Here is a 20,280-nt window from a genome sequence, read left to right on the forward strand (position 1 = left end):
TGAGTGAGTGTCCTGCTGTTGACACCTTAATATAAGTAGATAGAAATGAGGCAGAAATAAGCAAAAAGGGCAAAGAGTAGGGGGGGAATGAGCCCGTGAGCTGTAAAGCAGGGAGCTTGGGAGGAAGGTGTATAATTCAGAATGGAGAGGGGTAATCACAGGGCTGTGGGTTCTCACACAGACCATTGGCTTTTATTGCAGATCCTGGGAGAGAAACCACTGAGTAAATGTCAGTGTGGAGTACAGCACAACCACTTCTTCTTCACCCTCAATGGTGCCAATGTTCTCCTAGTTCCAAAGTATTGGGGGGAAAAAACACTTTTCCTTATTCAAAACCTTTCCCTCTGATCTGTGTGTTACTGCAGACATGTGCCATTTCTTGAATTCCTCTTTCCCCATCCCCCTGGCCCTCACCGCCCACCACCAGCACAACAAAAATAGGCAGGGGATATAGGACCAAAAAAATCAAACTAAAAAAGGCCTTCCTATAAGGAATGAGAAAAACAGAATTCCTATCCTTGAGTTATAAACACTGAAAGGTAAGGGGAATTTGATAGACCCAGAAGTGATAAAATGAAGAGAAAAATATCAAGCCCACCCAAAAGGTGATAAAATATTTTATTTGACTTTTGGAAAAGAAAATAAATCATTAAAATGACTGTCAGAATGCCTCAAGGATAAGGGGCAGTGAGTAGGGCTTGGCTATAAATGCTGTAGAGAGTAATAAAAGAGTTGGTTTTGTTTCCTTTGCATTTGTCTGGGCTGAGCCTTCCTATTTCAACACAGGAGTCATGGGCAACAGTAAAGTCAGTCCGCCACAGGGCACACGTTATTGCCTTTCCATCCAGGCCCTGTCCAAGAATCCCAGGGCGGCTGTCTCACCCAGACCCAGGTTTTCATCTAACATGAACCTACAAGGCATGCCCTCCAACCTCCAGGACTTCCGAATGACAAATTGTTTTCTTTTCATGGTTTCTAGTTATTTCATATTTACCTGCTTATAAATGGGTTGTGTGTGTGTGTCCTCATTTTTGTTAGTCCTTGGAACTCAACATGAAGGAAGCAAGGTTCCTGCCCCAAGGAACTCAGTCTATAGTCTAAAGGGCCCTGGATTAATTCTGATGGTCTTTAATGATGTATTTCAAGTGCCTGAAGATTGAGAAAGGTGACAGAGTGGCTGTTATAAAAGCCACTGTTGATTCTATTTAAACCCAGGAGGATTAGTTAAGAATTTGTGAAAGTACTAGGATTTTTGACTAACCCGCAAACCTGCACCCAGCATTTTGCTTTGAATATTTTCCTTTTAATTTCTACTTGTTGGGCTCTCCCATGATCGTGTCTTGGCTCAACTAAATCTCAGAAGACAGCTCCCAGTCAAAACTTAAGTTTCTCTAGATCTGTAATGAATCAAAATATTAAGAACTTGGAAATCAACTGAACTTTGGGATGAACTGGACCTAAATGTGTGGGCCAATTAATATTGATCTCTACAACTACTCACCCATTCAAATTTTATCCAGGACCATTTAGTCTCATATTTGTCATCCCAATCATACAGAATAGGACCCAGGAAGAGGACTCAGATCAGTCGCATGACAGAGGACAGGTAGGATGTGTAAATGGAAGCAACTCCAGTTGCCTTTCTGCAATACCTGTCTATGATGGCACATGTCTTCTTTTTAAAAATATATATGTTTTTTATTGATTTCAGAGAGAAGAAGGGAGAGGGAGAGATAGAAACATCGATGATGAGAGAGAATCAGCTGCCTCCTACACACCTTGCACTGGGGATTGAGCCTGCAACCTGGGCATGTGCCTTGACCAGGAATTGAACCATGGGTCGACATTCAACCACTGAGCAACACTGGCTGGGCCCAGCACATGTCTTTTTAAGTGTCCAGGCTCTCTCTGCACATCACAAGGACAGGTCCTTAAAGGGGCTTTACCAAGACCCACACTATATACTCAGTGGTCAACCTGTAGCACTACTAGGAAGGTACAGACAAGCAATAACCCCAAATCACCTTTCATTTTCATAGTCCTATCTTTGTCCTTTAGGTCAAGACCAGACAGGCTGTAGGGCCTTGTTACTTATATACTCACTCTACATTGCTCATTAAGATGGCCACTTTTGACTACAGTATACCGAACAATACAATTTCCCAAATAGACACATGGCTGAAAAGCTGGATCTATGAAATATCTTTCCACAATGAGCCATGGCTTCATGTCCAAGGCATGTTTTTATAATTCATGTTACTAAGCAGGAACCCTGGCCCTAGAGTCCATTGCCTGGAGATTCTTATTCAGTTGAAACCAATATGAGCCAACCTGGATGACTCAGGGGAAATGGAAATGATGGGGTAATTGTTCTCTTGAAGTCACTAGTTGGGTAAAAGCAGTTGTTCATTACCTGACGGGACAGGTTTCTCAGGCTGGCCAGGAACAAAACAAATTAATCAATGTCACTTTCCTCCCTGACACCTCAACATTCTATATTTGAAATCTCCATTTCAGCTCACAGGTCAAGGAAAAATACCTGCAGAACTACGCATTTAGCCTCCGAGGATAACAGGGATCAACAAAGTAGGGGAGAAATGGCTGAGAGGACATTTGTAACTTCAGTGGGAAGAAATCCTAGGGGAACACCACCCGGGTCTCTGCTCTTGGTCACTGCCTCGGTTATGGAATCCTATAAAGAAATCCTATAAGACTAATACGATGCCTTATTCTAACAGGGTGAGCACACATGTTAGCAAGAGAAAGGTAAAGACTCTATGGCAGTTCATTTTAAAGACTTGAAAATGGAAAACCTTTCCCTTCCAGTGTCATAGTCAATCTTAGGAGCAAATCATGAATGCATTAGGGATCCTCATCCTATATAATAAAAGGCTAATATGTAAATTGGCAGAACGGGGGAACAACTGGTCACTATGATGCGTATAACCACTAGAGGGCAGATGCTCAATGCAGGAGCTGCCCCCTGGTGATCAGTGTGCTCCCACAAGGGAGCACCCCTCAGCTAGAAGCCCTGAGCCGGGCTCACAGCTGGTGAACGCAGTGGCAGTGGCCTAAGCCATCAGTAAGACATCCCCCGAGGGTTCCCAGACTGCGAGAGGGCGCAGGCTGGGCTGAGGGACTCCCCCACACACACACCCAGTGCATGAATTTTGTGCACTGGGCCTCTAGTTTGTAAATAATCAGAATCTCCACTATGTTCCATATTGCATTACTCTAATTTACCCTTTTGGGAGAGATACGTTAAAATACTGTTTCCTTGCACGTAGTAGCCAAATCAGTTCTGAAGAGCTAACACACAGTATAGTGAACATAAACAACAATACTGTATTATCACCATCAAACTTGCTGAGAAACTAGATCTTAATTATTCCCACTACAAAAGGAAATGATAATGATGTAATATGATGTGATGTGATGTGATAGAGATGCAAATACTAAAATGGCAATCAAATTACAATATGTACCAAATCAACATGTACACCTTAAATTTATACAATGTTATACACCGACTATAGTTCAATAAATTTAAAAATACTGTTTAATTACAAATATAGTGCTACTTAAAAATATAGAAAATAAACTGATTTAATAGGTTTCTCCTACATTATTGCCTCATCTTAAAGTTCTGTTAGGTAACAGCTAAACAGGCTTATGCTATGTGCCATTTTGGCACCAATCTGATTGGATATATTGTGGAGGCTCTGAAGTAAACTTAGGTAAGAAGGCTTGCCCACACATCTGATCTAAGTATACCTGAGGTTTAAATACAAAAGAGAAGCAAGGCCCCCATGATCAGAGTCTATGCTGCAGATAACACTGTCCAAACACACTGATTCACTGTTCGTCGGGTGTTGTCCTACTGGGTGGTAAACACAGACCTAACATCCCAGGTTTAACCGCTTTTGCCCTCTTTATCCTAGTAGGACCCACATTTTGAGAAGCAGGGCAGGGAAACACAGCTAATAAGTAGACAGGACTCAGTTCACAGGTCACACATGGAAAGTAGTCGTGATGAGAACAGCAGTGTCATGTGTAGGTTTGTCATGTTTAGACGCAAAAGAAGTTTTCATCTCTATCCTAGAAAGACTTCCTGAAGATGAAATTTCGAGAGCTGTCTGAGGTTGAATTTGAAATGCTGTGCTTTGGTTAGATTGCTGGAGGCAGCCTTTCAGGAAAGAGCCACTGAGGGTTGTAAGAAAGTTGCTGAAGTGCCTGCTCCTAAGGGCAGGGGGCTGGGGACTGCTGGGCAGATGTGTAAGTACCCATTCTAACCATTTAAAATGCCTTCTCAGCTTCAGCCTTCCTTGCCTAGAGCCAGCCTAGAGCAAAGTTATTTTTGTTAACTCCCTTTCTGTGTTTATTGTTAAGCAATCACCTTTACTGCCAGGAAAAAAAAAAAAAGAAGGGGCTTACACAAACATTCAGGTATTGTCTTCCCACAATATTGGTCATAAAATCAACAAGATAGGGGAACAATGAAACCCAGCAACCACAGGGTGAGTCCAAACTGCAGAGAATTCAAGGAAGTACCATGTCTGAACCATCCTCTCTGGGACTAAGGGGAGAAACCCTCCCCTTCAGGAGGCTTGAGGACTTCTGGGTGCTCCCAAGGGCCCACGAGGAAGCACAGCTTTCTAAGCCCAGTCATCCTGTTCACTGTCCCTGAGGCGTGGCTGCCTCTCACCTCTTCTCCCTCCTCCACACATAGATCACGCCCTCCTCCTGGGGACGGCCAGTTCCAAAATAAGTGATGTTAGCCAAAGCCAAAGGCAAACTAATGCCGATGACGGAGAACCCAAGATGCAGGCTTTGGTAATCCTGGTCCACCACAGGAGGCAGTGAAAGCGGGATGGCCAGGCCGCCAGACCATCACAGGAAGCAATTATGTTTATGTTTATGGCCCGGAAAGAACAGCCCCAAAGGCCTCGGAAACAAAGGGAGCTTCCTGCCTCTGTTCTGTCCTCTCATCCTGTCGTAAAAGGCAGGCTGAGCTATTCAGCAAAGCACTGTGGGAGAATCACTGCTGCAGAGATCTGCCTGGCGTCTATGGCAGGGGATAAGCTGTCCCAGCTGGTTGGAATAAGAAGAAAAGTAAGCAAGCATCCAAAAAGGAAAAAGTACTTAATGTAGGTAGGACAGGATTATAACTCTCCAAGATGAGCTGAAGGAAAAGATGATGAAGGTAAAAGAGTTTCCGAGAGAATGAGGAAAGCATCTCTAGGCTTTTTTGTTTGACAGTCAAGAAACCTGGCCTTCAGGGAGGTTCCCGATGTGGGAAGCGGGGAGGTGATGGAAGGGGCGGGGCAGCCAGCCCTCTCTGGTGGGGTTGCGCACACCCAGATTGCCTGGCTGCCAGTTCAGATTCTATCTGGACATCCTCAGGGTGAGCATGCAGGTTCTTATGGGCACATAAGTGTGCCCAAAACCTCCCAGCAGCAGGAACAGTCACTGAGTCAACATAGGAGAATGAGGATGTCAGAGCAAGGAGGCTAGTTGGCTAGTTGTGCAGTTAAGAGACAACAATGGGCCTTAGCTGATTTGGCTCAGTGGATAGAGTGTCAGCTTGCGGACTGAAGAGTCCCAGATTCGATTCCAGTCAAGGGCACATGCCTGGGTTGCGGGCTTGATCCCCAGTAGAGGGCGTGCAAGAGACAGCCAATCAATGATTCTCTCTCATCATTGATGTTTCTATCTCTCCCTTCTCCTTTCCTCTCTGAAATCAATAAAAATATATTTTTAAAAAATTTCTTAAAAAGAAAAGACAACAATGGTATTTGATGGAGCAGAGATGCAGATGGCTACAATGACTGCCCATAAGAATTAGACTCCAATACATGCTTCACTCTCCTCAAACTGAGCAAGGGGATGTAGGCCAATTACTAAGACTTTGGTGCCAGGGGTTGCTTCATCCATGGTTGCCAGGGTGACCTTTAAATGTCAGTAAAATTTACCACTTTCCTTAGCTAAACCACCTGGTACTACCTGGAGAATGGACTGAATTTAGTTCCACAAATGCTGTATAAAGGAGGCTGTTAACCTACTCTTAAACAAAAAGTTAAATAACCACATTTTCTTTGGAGCTGAGGCTTTCTGATGACTTGAAGCCAAGAACAAGAGGCTCTCTGAAAGGCCAGGGAGGGGCACTATTATATATTCTCATTCTTCAAACACTTAACCCACACAGAGTATGACAATGATACCATGACAATGACCATCACCAGACACACCCACACATTTACATCCAGGAAAATTACTCTCTGTTGCATGGGATGACAAGTGTCTTTATTATCTCTATAAATAGGGTCTCCTACAATGTGACCAGCACCATTTTTGGCCAAATGAGTGTACCCAAACTCTCAGTGTTCCTCTCCAAATAGCCAATCCCCCTGCCTCTCAAAAAACTACATGGTCCAAGAGAGAACTCTACTCAGAGTCAGGAAGAATTAGTTTCCATTAACTTGAGAGGCATTTGGGGTTCATGTGCAGACTCTGGAGGCAGTCTGCTGGGGTGAAACCTCAGGTCTGCCACGTAGTACCTCCATGACATTGGGGGAAGTTACTTAACCTCCCTGTGCCTCAGTTTTCTCACCTATAAAATGGGGATAAAAATAGTACCTACTCATAAGATTTTTGTAATGACCAAATGCATTATGATATGTAAAGAACTTAAAACAGTGCTTGGCATATAGTAACAATATTAACATTATTATTACTATCTTTATTATTATATTCTGGGGTATGTTCCAGACGACCTCTGTTTTCCAGACTTCTCTCAGATATGATAACACCAACAAAGTTTAAAGGCAAAATAAAAATCATTTTAAATGAAAGTAATTTGGGGTTGCTTTCATATCCAAGTTAAGAGCCTATGGTAAATTTTAAGTGGTCATGAATTCTTTGCAGCTATTCCATTAATAGGTGAAGCCTATTTTCAGCCCCCCCTGTGGGCTGGCCCTATGACATTCTTTGACTAACGGAACGGACAGTTTCTGCTCTTCTCTTCTTGCTGAACAGCTCTGTCAGGTGACGGAGCCTGAGCTAGCCTATTGGAGGATGAAAGCACAAATGACAGAGATGAGTTATCCCTGCTGAGGTCTCCTAGGTCACCAGGCAGCAGCTGCATACAACAGGGGAGAATGGCTAAGCCAAGCCCAAACTGCTGACCCACAGAATCATGAGCAAATAAAATGGTTGCTGTTTTAAGCCACTAAGTTTGGGTGGTTTATTATTATGCAACAAGAGATAACTGCTACAGAGCCCTAAACAAATGAGGCTTTCATATCAGTAGCATTTCAAATGCACTAGCACACCTATGAAACCAGGCTGCTTGTCTCCTTGCCAGCAGGTTCAGCACCCCCACATGGTGCTTCCAAGTTCCCATCTCACCCACCTGGTAGCCACCTAGTGAGGCCACCACTGTCAGCATATCAACTTGGGAAAAGCTAAGAGTAATTGATGATCAAATCTGGGAGATGAAGGCAAGCTTTCTGTGCCAAGGTAAGTGCCAAATTGGGTCTTTGCGGGGGCAGCGGGGGTGGAGAGGTATGGGAACACATGCTATTGTTCCTTTTAGTCTGTGATAACTTATAGGGCCAGACCTGGCAAGATTTGACCTCCTTGGAAGTAGATTTACATCATAGGTCTTAAATATTGCACAACGGTCCAGCCAGTATGGTTCAGTGATTGAGCATCGATCTATGAACCAGGAGATCACAATTCCACTCCCAGTCAGGGCACATGCCTGGGTTGTGGGCTCGATCCCCAGTAGGGGGCATGCAGGAGACAGGCAACCAATGATTCTCTCTCATCATTAATGTTTCTATCTCTTTCTCCCTTGCCCTTCCTCTGAAATCAATAAAAATATATGGGTTTTTTTTTAAACGTGTTTTGTTTTGTTTTGTTTTTAAAAGAGGTCACCAGTCTGATTCCCAGTCAGGGCACATGCCCAGGTTGGGGGCACAATCCGCAGTAGAGGGAAGGCAGGAGGAAGTCGATTAATGATGTTTTTCTCTCATTGATGTCTCCCCCTCTCTCTTTCTCTGTCTCTCTCTCCCTTTCTCTCTCTCTCTAAAAGCAATAAAAATATATTTAAATATATATATATTGCACAATGAAGTGAGCAGATACCTTCAAGTGTGAGCAAACAAATTCAAAATCAGCATCACCAGGTGAGAACCAGGGGGAGCCAGTCAGAACCAAAAATGTAATCTGCATGGCCCAGACATGTGGCTCCAAGAATGCAGGAAGCCCCAAACACCTTCATTTTTTCTGCTGTTCACAGCAAAAAAAAAATGATACATTTTAAGCTTTGATTTTTTCCATGACCTAAGCAAAAAGAAAACCATACTACACATAGTACAGGGAAAAATACACCAAGTTCCATAGACCAGTGTTCTTTCATCTGTAACGTGCAGGAAGAATTGGTAATCATCTTGGTAGGAAAATCACTTGAAATATGTTATGAGAGATTTTGGAGGCTTAAAATTCCGTGTGTATTATAAACACAGTCACCACATCTACATGAAACAATCTTACTAATTTGATAGGTTGGGTCAGCCTTGGTGCTAAAGGTTCTTAGACCAAGACCAGTAGCCTCAGTCATGCATGTATTTGTTTGTTCAACTCATATATTTGGTGAGCACACACTTTGTACTGTCTATTCTGGAGAGAGGGTATATAAGGAGAAAGTTGGTGGGGTTGGGCAGAAAAGTGGGGATAGCAAGAATGATAGAAAAGTAGCTATGACACCTCACGTTTGAAGAGTTTACAGGTCTGGTCATCTTGAAAAACTAAACTCCCTGCTTGAAGCAACTTCGAGTAACCCAGCAGAGTTCAACCAAAATTGCTGCATCAATTGGAACTGATCAGGGTATAAGTCAAGAGAGTTCAGAAAACTCCTGATTTCATGGAATTATAGAGCTGACTGGATATAAGTGGTCCATGGATGAAGATGCAAAACTGAAGTAATTTACCCAAGGATGTGCAGCTAATTTCAGTACAGAGCCACGTCTAGGTCTCCTGGGCTCCAGGCCAGTAAGACTCCCAACCCCATAGAGATCCTGCTCAAGATACAGGGTGTTTACACTGTGAGGGGACATAGACACCCCACAACTCCAAGTCAACTGTCAGGAGACAGAAATTGGCCATCCCATTCCGTGAGCAGAAGCTCTGCACTTGTCACAGGGGAGCAACTCAAAGATACAACTTCTTGTGGCATCAACTTAAGGGCCCTCTAACCATAGATAGCAGTTAAAGTAGGCTTATGAAAGCAAAGGCACAAGAAAAGACTTGTTAAATTTAAAATTCAAAACGTAAACAGACAGTAACTATGTGAACGAACTATACACACGGGGAAAGGCAGAGCAAAGCGCACAAACGTGTTCATGACTTACAGAGTTGGCATCTTTTCAAATTGGGCGCTTTTTAGTCTTCATTATTTCCTCTGTATTCTCTATAAGCCAAATACCCTTCCACAGTCTTGAACTACATATATATATATATATATATATATATATATATATATATATATATATTAGTTAATGTTTGACGACATCTGTGCAGAAGAGACAAAATGCTAATGGTAGGTGGACAGAGGGCAAAGGGCATGTGAGTAGGGTAGAATACCAGCCATAAATACGTGCACATGGGTCTAGACTACAGCATGAGTGACCCCAAGCTGTGCTGTTCAGTCAGTTACATCCCTATTTGCCACTTTTTGCTGGGCTGTCTTACTTTGAGCAACTCACCTAATCTCTTTAAACCTCAGTTTCCTTGCCTGTACAAGGTAGAAGTTTATAGGACCTTCCTCATAGGGATGCAATGCAGGTTAGAGAGAATAGTGCAAATAAAATGCTTAGTCTAGTGCCTGGCAGAAAATGGAGCCAGTAAATGTTAGCTGTCATGATGGTGGTGACAGAGACGATAAATATTAGAGTTATTATTTTTTATTACCATCGCTATCATTATTATTATGACTATCATTAGGATGCTGCTGCTGTTCCTGACATGGTGTTTAACACTATAACTAAGAAGCCATTAAGTTTCCTTGCTTTGGAAGATCACCCAATACTCTCCATATGCCTCATTGCTGGACCCTCACTTCTCTGATCTCCTTATACTTCAGGTTTATTAATAGCAGACTCACAAGTTGAAGTAACAGCTCGCACACCTCCCAATGTTCCCTGAGGGGTAACAATGATGATAACATACAGATTGCTACTTGTTTTCTTGGACCTAATTAGGGTAGTACAATATCATCCTTTTAAATAAACCAAGGAGCAAAGAATCTTAGTAGACATCTACAGAATATGGCTTTGTACTTGAAACACATAATTAGCACTAATAAACACAGATGCTAATAATCCAATCTTTAGACAAGAAACAGGAAGGTAAACATGGCCCAGGCCCCATCAGCTCACAATCTCAGACACCTTCCTTTGGAAGCGGCCTCCTTCACCCTTCAGATGCAAGGTGGGAGGTCTGTTTGCAAGCAGAGGGCCTCTGGGCTGGGCGCTGAGAGCCCACGCCAGGGAGATTACTCAGCAGACCAGGCTCAGGTCCCTGCAGCCTCAAAAAGACATTCCTTGGTTTTAGCAGCCTGATCTCAGAAAAACAGATCCCAGATTCAGTTTTCTCACTAGGAAAAAGGAGACATGCCTAACAACTGAACCTGATCAGCCTGTGTCTGAAGCACCACACCTAAACCAAAAGAACAAAACGAAGTAAAAAGCAGTCATCAGTAAAACACAACTTTAAAGGTGTCCGCATGGATGCCATTGCCTCTTCTCTGTGAGAGTAACACGCTCATCCTATTTCAGATCAGGAGATAGTTTCTAATCCTTAACATTTAAATGTCCTCTAATCATGAATGCTCAATAATCAGTGCAGACACTTACTAAGTAAAGTTAGCAATGTATTTCACTTGACATAGACACTAAGTGAAGTTAGCAATGTATTTCACTTGACATAGACACTTTTGAGCATCACTTCCTACCTACTCCCCAGCTAGTCTCACCCCCATACCTGAGACGATTACTCTAGAAGGTTCTCTTCTAACTGACCAAATTAGAAAAGTCTGTGATCCCCTGATCATCCCCTGAGCATGACTCTCTCCTTGGGTTCACCAGAAATGGAAATAAAGCCAAGCCAGGCTTTGAAATGCCAGGACCGCAGAGAGCAGGGAAGGGTTAGAATGGGATAGAAAGCCTGGCACATTACCAAGGTGATGGACTAAAGACAGAGTCTCAAGACACCCAAGAGGGCATGTGGGTCCCTGACAACCTACTCCAAAGCTTCCAAATGAAACGCTGAGGTCGTCTGTAATCACTTCAATTCTTACCTTGAGAGAGAGCGTGGTGTCGGCCTCCAGCAGTGAAGAGGTCTGTGCCCAAAGGAAGTAGCCGCCAGTCTGCCAAAGATAAAAGGATAAGGTAAGAGCCAGTGCTGGCAATGAGTTAGATTCCTGAACAGCTGGAATGCTTCCTCGCAAAAGGCAAGTGTCCAGATGTTTGAGGGCTTTGCAGAGTTGAACAGCAGCAATGTAACCAATTGAACAATATCAAATGCATGAAATCCTCAGAATCAAGTCAGGAACTGCTGTTAAGAGAGGGAGTGAGCTAACATTCTATTACCACGCACCTGGGCCCTAACTAATTGGGAATGGTAATAATTGGTGAAATCATATAGCTCATCACGTCCCTCCACAAAAATGGCTGATTAGCAAGGATCTGGCAGAACTCGGTATAACACTGACCTACATCAGGGTATGTTGGCAAGTCAACACATTCACACATTCAACACATCCACAACAATGCAGACTCTATGCTGTTGAACCAATCTGCTTTGGAAGGCAGCCCTACAAGCTGATGAAATAATGACAACATGAGGCTTGAATCTGGATGAGGAGGTGAGAGGAAATTGGAAACTTTTTCTACATGCACTCAAATAAGCAAATGGAAAAAACAAATAACAATTATGCCCAAATTTTAAAAAATTATATTATATATTTACACTGAGTGGCCAGATTATTATGACCACCTCATCAGTACAATGAAGTGCATTAGTTATACAAATAATAATAATAATAAAAAAAAAACTGTGAGAGTATTTGCTTAGGAAGTTTTCAATATTCAGTATTTTTGGAAGTGTCAATGAAGTACTGATGGGATGGTCATAATAATCTGGCCGGTCATAATAATCTGGCCACTCAGTGTATATCACTAACTGTGATGGTTAATTTTTTAATTGATTTTTAGAGAGAGAGGAAGAGAGATGGAGAGAGAGAGAAACATTGATGTGAGAGTGAAACATCGATCAGCTGCTGCCTCTTGCATGTCCCCCACTGGGGATCCAGCCAGCAACCCAAGCATGTGCCTTGACCAGGAATTAAATGGGCAACCCTTCAGTGCACAGAACAACGCCCAACCAACTGAGCCACACCAACCAGGGCTGCAATGGTTAATGGTATGTGCTTATTCAACTTGGCTGGGCTATGGTACCCAGCTGTTTGGCAAACACATCTAGATATTGCTGTAAAGATATTTCTTAGATGTGATTAACTACTTTGAGTAAAGCAGATGACCCGCCATATTGTGGGTGGGTCTCATCAAATCAGCTAAAGTCTTAAGAGTAAAGACTGAGGTTCCTCTGAGTCTCCAGCCTGCTGGTCTGCCCTCAAATTTCAAACCAGCCAGCCTCTACACTCATGTGAGTCAATTCCTTAAAATAAACATCTCTCTCTCTCTCTTCTCTCTCCTCTCTCTCTCTCTCTCTCTCTCTCTCTCTCTCTCTCTCATATGAGCATACATATACACCATCTAATGTCACTTATAATACATGTATACTACATAAAGAAGACAGCATTTAAAAAAGGAGTATGAGGAAAAGTTGGCCTACAGAAATGTATGTTATAAAGTAGTAAACTGTTACTTGACATGGTTATAACTTGGGCTCTGAGTATCCTAGTGGCCAAAGCAAAGAAGAAAACTGACGTAAGATAATCACATTGACTTTTAGATGAAATACAATGTACATATTGCCTAGCTTTTTATTATCATTGAGAAATTTCTCCCAAAGTGTCCCTTCCTTGGGTAAATTCTTAAAGTATCCTTTGTCACCCACATTGGGAGGTGTGTGTGTGTGGGGGGGGGGGGGGGTCGGTAATAATTGATAGTGCCTCTAAGTGTACACAGTAGGGAGTCTCCTATAAAGCTTCTTGTCGCTTCCCTCGGGGCCAGATACAAAGCCAAAATGGGATCCAAGCACACAGCAGTTGGCTGGATCCAGGGATAAAAAGGAGAATTTCTGGAAGAACAATGAATTCCATATCCTATGAGATATTTCCCATAAATATGATCATTTCTCCCAACAAAAAGCTGGGTGGGAATCAGGCTACAACTGCCTGAGACTTTGGTCTCTGCCACAGCCTGGAGTGAAGGTTTTCTCTGCTGCTGACTCAGGGCAGATCACAGAAAGACTGCCCTCAGAAGGTTTATAAGCTCAGGTTTAAGCTTATGTTTGCATGTAGAAGTCATATACCCTTCCTGCTTTGGAATCAATTTTTTTTTAAATGTTTTCATATGGCATAACATAAAATTATCCATTTAACATTTTAAGAGTACAGTTAAGTGGCATTACGCACATTCACGATGTTTTGCAACTATAACCAGTATCCATTTCCAGAAATTTTTCATCCTCTCAAACAGAATCTCTGTATCCATTAAACAGTAAGTCCCCATTACCCCTTTCCCTCAGCCCTTGATAACCACTATTCTACTTTCTATCTCTATGACTTTGCCTATTTGAGGGACCTCATATAAATGGAACCACACATTTGTCCTTTTAGGTCATTTCACTAAGCATAATGTTTTCAAGGTTCATCTATATTGTATCATGTATCAGAATTCCATTCCTTCCTTATGTCTGAATAATATTCCATTGCAAGTATATACCACATTTTGTTTATCCAGGAATCAATTTTTATCTAACTAATTTAACAATGATCAAATACTTACAATGTGAAAAGTTTGATTGTTTTCCATATTAACTTTATTCTAAGAACCGTGTATAAGAGGCAGAAGAGCTACTCCACAAGGAACCAATTAATCATATGAATCCTAGTTTCAGAATCAGTAGCAGCAGCAAGAAAACTAAAGCCTATTAAATGGGTTTTCTTCCCTGAGGGTTAGGTAAATCTGCCCCACAATCTTAATTAATGTTCTTTACAGTTAAAGCTGAAGTGAGATAAGAATATCCCCACTATGCGGAATTCTTCATGTTACTGTATCTAAAGCTTAAGTGCCATCTTGACCACCAACCCGGTGATGATAAGCTTATATAAATACAGCTGATGTCAAGAAGTCAGAGAAACTACTATGAAGTACTGCAGATAAAATAGCCAAACAAAGTCAACTAGAAAAGCATGTCTCCCCCAACCTGCTTGCCATCCATAAGCTTATGCTTTCTTGGGCAAATAAATAAGGTAAAAAAATAAATAAGGTAACCAGCCTTCTAGGTGGAAACATGGGTCTTAAGACAGCTTATCTCGACCAAAACAACTGAATAGTTGAAAGAGAAAGCAAGAAGCTGCGCTCCACTCTGTTTTTCATCTTCAGAGTGTATAGAAGAGCAGATGGCACAGAGGGGAGATGCCACTGTGCACTTAGATGCACAAGAGGGGCCCAGTGTGAGTCATCAGAAGATGTCCCCAGGAAGGTGATGAAAATAGTCATTTTTGCGCTCTGGCAAGGGAACTACAAGCAAAATTAAGAGCCACAGAGAACTCAGGTCAGTTTGTTCAGCATTAACTGCTCAGCTGGGAGGACTTTGCAGTCACCCAGACTGTCAGCACATGGATGAGCTGAAGTTCATTCGCTAGTTTGGTGCTCAGCTAGCCAGGAACATGTCATCTAAACAGCAAAAGATCTTTTAGAGAAGTATAGATAATTTAGTCTTGAGTTCCTTCTGTATGTTTTTTTAAGACTGATTTCAAGAGCAAGAGATTGTTGTTGTTTTAGATAAAAACAAAATGAACACTGTTAAGACTGTTCTTTTCAGTAGCTAGTTAGGGAATCCATTGCTCTAAAACAGGAGACATTTCCATGGGTTGTAGAAATTGGCCCCAACAGACTGAAACTAGGATGCTAATACAAAGGATCTCAAATTAGCCTGAACAGGAAACCACCCAACAAGAAGGTACTGAATTCTTTGTCCCAAGTAATTATTCAACCCTTCTTCTCAGGGCATCCGTCTTACACACTCTAGAAGTAGATAAGGGGCACAACTTGAGCACTAAAACTTTATCTGTGACAATCATCATGACCCTCCAAGTTGTGTTACATTCGTTCAAGCCTTTCTGATGCCACACACATGCTCAAGAACAGTTCTCATGGCCTGGATCCATTCTCAAAGATAAGAACCTCAACAAGGCAATCAGGGTTCAAGAATAGTTATAAAATTAAACTTGAACTTGGTAGAATGCCAATTCCCTTTTGCATGGGCTCAATCGTCCTTCTCATTTCAAAAGTCATTAAGTTGAAGTCCTAGCCTACAGGAACTCAGAATGTGCCTAGATTTAGATATAAAGTCTTTATAGAGGTGATTACATTAAAAGTTGGTCCTTCGAATAGACTCTAATCCAGTGTGACTGCTGTCCCTCTGTGAGAATATTTGGACACAGACATGTACAGAAGAAACACCGTGTGAAAACACAGGGAGAGAACAGCCACCTGCAAACCAAGGAGAGACGCCTCAGAAGAAGCCACCCCCTCCGAATCCTGACCTCAGGCTTCCAGCCTCCAGAGCTGTGAGAAGAGAAATTTCTGTTGTTTAACCACCTAGTCTGTGGTGTTGTTATGGCAACCCTAAATAAGCAATACCCTCCCCCTTTTCTCTCTCCTCGGAATACCATATTCCCAGGAAGGAGCCAAAAGTTTGCAGGGATACTCTGTTGCCTACCCCTCTCCAGGGTCTTAATGTCATTCATCTTCTTATCCCCAACAGGGTAATCTATAAATCCAAAGAAAGTGATGAGTAGAAACACCTCAGAAATGCCCTGAAGACCCCCTACTCCAAAACATGGAACCAAGGTCCCAAGGACCCTGGTCTCCACATGATAGGAACTTTCCCAGCCTTCCTCAAATGCTCTGTGCCGACTAGAAGCCACCCTGCTAACAGCATCTTCGGGATACTGTATCCAGAAATCGTGTCCTCATTTCTCATGCCTCCATACCCAGGGCTGGCTCAGATGCCTTGGCTTACACAACCTCAGTTCCTTCTCTTCCTAAAAAGAAAAACAAGAGTTACAAGCCAAAGTGCCTTACATGTTACTGAAGCGAGTCTGGAGCAAGAGATTAATAAAGACAAAAGGACTCCCAGTTGCTTTGAGACTTGAGTCACAAAGAATTACTTTCTCCTTCACTGGAAAAGTTCATACATGAGAGCTGACTGATGTCCTTTGTTAGTGCTGAGAGCCACAAGCACCATAGTTTAATTCCGTATTCTCCATAGATAATGTTTGTCCTACAGCACAGGTGAGTATTAGGTCTGGCTCCAGATGCTAGGACTTGGATGGACTACGCTGGATTCGGAGGGGGGTCATAACAAGATGGGCTGTCGGAGGTAAGTCACAAGGAACAGTGGGAACACGAGGGATCACCCAGCCCATCCTAGTGTCCCAACTCCATTAGTATCCCCAAGCTCTCAGTCTAGCTCACGTCACCTCCCCAAAGCCAACACAAGCTCGACATAGCTTTGCCTAGAAGCATCCAGAAACAAATGTAAAATCTCCTACAATTAGAAGTAATGCCCTCAAATACTCTTGGTGTCAGCAAACAAGGCCCCTGGGTCCTCTCTAGGCTGCAGTGAAGGGCTGGGGGTTCTTGTCCAGGACACATTCCAGCAGCAGGGGACCACTAACACCCACACTAACACTCAGGCCTGCCAAGTCCCAGCCCACGGAAGAGAGAGGGCAGACTGATGCAATTAGGCAAATGAGAACTTGTCAAACCATTTAGATAACACAGTACTTGGATTTATTCCCTTCCCATTACTGGAGGGTCATTGTGCTTCCACCCCTGCTGATTCTGAGGATTGCACAGCATTTTCCTAGCCAGGAAGCAAGAAAAAAAAGGGGGGGAGGGGTGGCTAATTTCTCAGCCTACAAATTCCAAGTTTCTGTGGTTAAATCAGCACGCATCATACATCAAGCCAAGGGTAATTTGACTTTCAGAATCAAGGGATACACTCTATGGAGTGACTTTGCCACAGAATCTGAAACTCAGTGATGAATTCTGAAACAATTCAAGTATCCAATTAATAAAATTTTAAAAATGAAAATTCCTCATTCAATTCGATCTTTCTTACACCTCTTAACGACTGATTACATATTAGCCTTGCTAATGGTTCTGTTTCAATTACTGAGCTGTGAGCATCTCAAGAGTCCATGTGGAATATTATTCTTATATACCCTTCCATGCCCAGCATAGTGTGGAACACAAAACAGAAACTCAGTAAAGGCTCAATTACTGATTGCTTCTTGCTTTTGAAATATTTTTCCCTGTAGGGAAGCAAATCCACTCTACCTGCCTCATTTAATCAACAAAACAACTACTTCCTCCCCCTGGCCCTCACCCCCTCACCAAACTAAATCAGCAACAGGCTCTTCACAATGAATGACCACGGTGATCCCAGTGCATCATACAGAATAACAAAGTTACAGATGGAGCTTCGAGGTTGATAAATTCTTGTCCTCTGTTTTAAAATCTGAGCATATCTGTGTGTTTCCTAGGACTGCCTTCACAAATTACCACAAACTTAGTGGCTTAAAACAATAATTTATTCTTTCACAGTTCTGAGGGCCAGAAGTCCAAAACTTCTCGGAGGGACAATCTGCCCCATGTCTGTCTCCTCCTAGTTTCTGGTGCCTCCAATGTCTTGTGTATAGCTACACAAGTCCAGTCTTAAGCCTCTGTCTTCACATGCTCTTCTTGTGTCTCTGAATCAAATATCTGTCTCCTTTCTCTTATAAGGGCACTAGTCATTAGACCTAGGACCCACCCCCAAATCTGAGATGAGCTCAACCTGAGATCCTTAACTTAATTACATCTGCAAAGACCCTATTTCCAAATCAGGTCACGTTTACAGATACTTGGGGTTGAGACTGAGCTATATCTATCGTAAGGGATACTATTCAATCCACTATAATATCCCAAAACCAGAACCTATCATTTTTATCACAAGCCCTCTCCTTTTCCCAATGCTCTTCTTCATATTACTAGACTCACTCCCAATGAGGGCCCAGGCTGAACTGTCATCTCTAAGGGCTCCCACCCCCATTCCCCCCCAATTCCAATCAGATCCATAATCCACAGTAGTGAAGTTGAATCAAATCTACTCAGCAGAATTGCCCATGCCTATCTCCTCTCTTCTATGCCTGCTGCCCAACCACCCTGGTCCAGCTTGGATCACCTGTCTGAGACCAGATCATGACTTCTTCTTACCTGTTCTCCCAGCTTCCTTTTATGACTATCCTACCTGTTGCTGTCTTAATAGAGCCTGGCCATGCCACAACCTTGTACACAAACTTTCAGTGGTCTCTAACCAAATAAAGCCCAATCTTTTTTATAGCCCAGCATCTGGGTCTACTAGACTGAGTCCCAAACCTCTCCCAGACTTATTTTCCACTGCTCCCCTCCATTTGGTCCAGGCTTTGGTCAAAATAAATTACTTACTGTTCTTAAATAGCTCCTCAAAGGCCTCCAAGACTTTGAAGTCCCTCTGCCTGAGATTTATTTATTAATTCAACAACCTTTTGACTATGTCTCCTTGTCAATATCTCACCCAAAATAGCTCAACTCAAAGACAACTCATCCATAAGTCTTTGTCCAGTTTCATCAACTACACTGGATTCCTCCTTCTTTTAAAATTTAACAGCCTGACAGATAAGACATTCTTGTTCTCTCCTCCCCTTAATGACTTGAGCACTTGTCATCAACCTCATGACAGAATCTGGATGGAATCCTGTTTTACTCATGTGCATCCCCCCATAATCTAGCACAGTGCCTCCATATAACATGTGCTTAGAAATATCTGATTGGTAAAATATATGTCAAGTAAGTGAAAAATACAGTCCTTGCCTGCACATAGCTTACATTTGAGGATGAAATGAGCACAAAAATGAGTAATAAGTATAAGTGGAGATCTATGGAAAGTGCAGAAGAGGAAGCTTTTGGGTTTTCTTGTTTGTTTGTTTTAATTTTTATTGATTGATTTTAAGAGAGAGGGAGTGGTGATCTATTGCTCCACCCCCACTTATGGATTCATTGGTTGCTTTCCTGCACTTGCCATGACTATTGAACCCACAACCCTGGCGCATCAGGACAGCTTTCCAAACAAAGAGCCACCCACCCAGGGGAAGGAAGCTTTTGAAAGGGGTGAAAGTTTCCTAGAGAAGGTAAAACGTAACATATATCTTGAGAGATAAACAATATTTTGATGAGGAAAAGATGGGAAGAGGGTCAGAGAAGAGAATAAAATACAGAAGAAATAGTATCTGCAAGACACAGAGTCAAGTGAAAGCAAATGGCATTTCTCAGGTTCCACGAAGAGCAGAGATTTCTTTCCCACTGACTGAGTGAATGGCGAGTAATGGAAGGCAAGGCCAAAAAGGCAGGATAACATCTTGTATGCTATGCCAAGGAATTTAAACATATATTTTTATTAATTCCACAGAGGGAGGGAGGGGTGGGTGGGTGGGAGGGAGGGAGGGAGGGAGGAGAGGGTGGGAGGGAGGGAGGGAGAGAGAGAGAAAGAGAGAGTGAGTCATCAATGATGAGAGTGAATCATTGATCGGCTGCCTCCCACACAACTCCTACAGGGGATCAAGCTGCAACCCAGGCATGTGCCCTGACTGGGAATCAAACCAGGACCTGCTGGTTCCCAGGTCGACACTCAAGCACTAAGCCATGCCAGCTGGATGCTAAGCCAAGGAATTTAAAATTGACTCTGTAGGAGATAGGAAGGCTTTCAAACAGGTGTGATGTGGTCACATCTGCATTTTCTGATGATCACTTCCATGGTATCACAGAACCTAAACCTGGATCAGCATCAGAATCATCTGGAGAGATTCAAACTTGCTTAATATGGAGAGAAAAGCACACATAATAACAGAACAATTCTCCATTCATAATAAAATCATGTTGATGTTTTGCCATTTTGGCTTAAGAATGTTTAAGAGAAATAAACTATTCCTGCCCTTGACCT

The 20,280-nt window shown here is 42.6% G+C and overlaps 1 protein-coding gene across 7 annotated transcripts in view; it reads right to left on the reverse strand.

The window, feature by feature from the left end:
- The window catches only part of LYPD6B (LY6/PLAUR domain containing 6B), a 163,643-nt gene that overhangs the window by 41,459 nt on the left and 101,904 nt on the right, over positions 1 to 20,280 (reverse strand). For all 7 annotated transcript variants that reach the window (XM_070423036.1, XM_070423032.1, XM_070423034.1 and 4 more), the window contains one exon: positions 11,360 to 11,428. The gene's annotated coding sequence lies outside the window, so the exon portion shown is untranslated. The remainder of the gene's footprint in view (positions 1 to 11,359; positions 11,429 to 20,280) is intronic.

Source organism: Myotis yumanensis, unplaced genomic scaffold, assembly GCF_028538775.1.
Source record: "Myotis yumanensis isolate MYYU_CA2020_CCGP unplaced genomic scaffold, mMyoYum1.0.hap1 SCAF_8, whole genome shotgun sequence".
Taxonomy (NCBI): domain Eukaryota; kingdom Metazoa; phylum Chordata; class Mammalia; order Chiroptera; family Vespertilionidae; genus Myotis; species Myotis yumanensis.